Source organism: Petaurus breviceps, unplaced genomic scaffold (genome assembly GCF_028583685.1).
Source record: "Petaurus breviceps papuanus isolate PSGF00001 unplaced genomic scaffold, PetGlider_PUasm1.0 90731, whole genome shotgun sequence".
In the NCBI taxonomy this organism is placed as follows: domain Eukaryota; kingdom Metazoa; phylum Chordata; class Mammalia; order Diprotodontia; family Petauridae; genus Petaurus; species Petaurus breviceps.
Window position 1 is genome coordinate 3,621,350 of NW_027187325.1, and position 748 is coordinate 3,622,097.

Here is a 748-nt window from a genome sequence, read left to right on the forward strand (position 1 = left end):
TTCCAAGAAATCCTCATATGATGTCCACAGTTCCTTTCATCTTTAAAGCTTAGGATTCCTTTCAGAAATATGTGAATTGTGTTATCTCCAGGTGGATTAGTCTGCACTGGCAAAACTTCTCTAAAATTGTCGACAGTCATAATCAATATTTCGTCCCATCTCCCAATTTGGTGGGAGTGTTATCATTCTTTAAACAGGTCAGGGCGATGCTGCCGTCAATGCGCACCCTATTGTCTTCCACCCCACCTCCCAGCACCCACCCCTTTTTCTTCCCCCCCAGTGAAAACAAAGGTGGTGGATTCAGGGGAAAGTGAGGGTGGGCCGGCTAGCTCAATCCCGCTGCTTGGCCCTGGAAGCCTCCACGTTCGCCTGCAGAACTGCCCCGGGGAGGGGTATGGTAGCTGCTGGAACAGGGGCCCGGCCGCCGTGGTGTCTGCGCCCGTCTTTGCCTCGCTCTTGGGGAGCCCGGTGGACCAGGTGCCCCGGGGAGCATCCGTATAGGTGCTGGGGTGCATGGGCTCCAGCTCTTCGTCCTTGCGGCTGGCTTTCTGGTTCTTGGGGTGGGGCGCCTGCTCCTCCCAGTGATGGTAGCGCCGCTCCTTGGCCTCCTCCCTCTCCAGCTTCTCGTAACTGTGGTCCAGTTCATTATAGCCTCCCGGCTCGGACGACGTGTAGTAGCCGCGCTCCGGCCCCTCGTAGCCTCGGTCCGGCCTCTCAGCCTCCTCTCGTAGCCTCGGTCCGGCCTCTC

The 748-nt window shown here is 57.8% G+C and overlaps 1 pseudogene; it reads right to left on the minus strand.

Moving 5' to 3' along the window:
* Positions 1 to 330: 330 nt before the first annotated feature.
* The window catches only part of LOC138145203 (polyglutamine-binding protein 1-like), an 863-nt pseudogene continuing 445 nt past the window's right edge, over positions 331 to 748 (minus strand).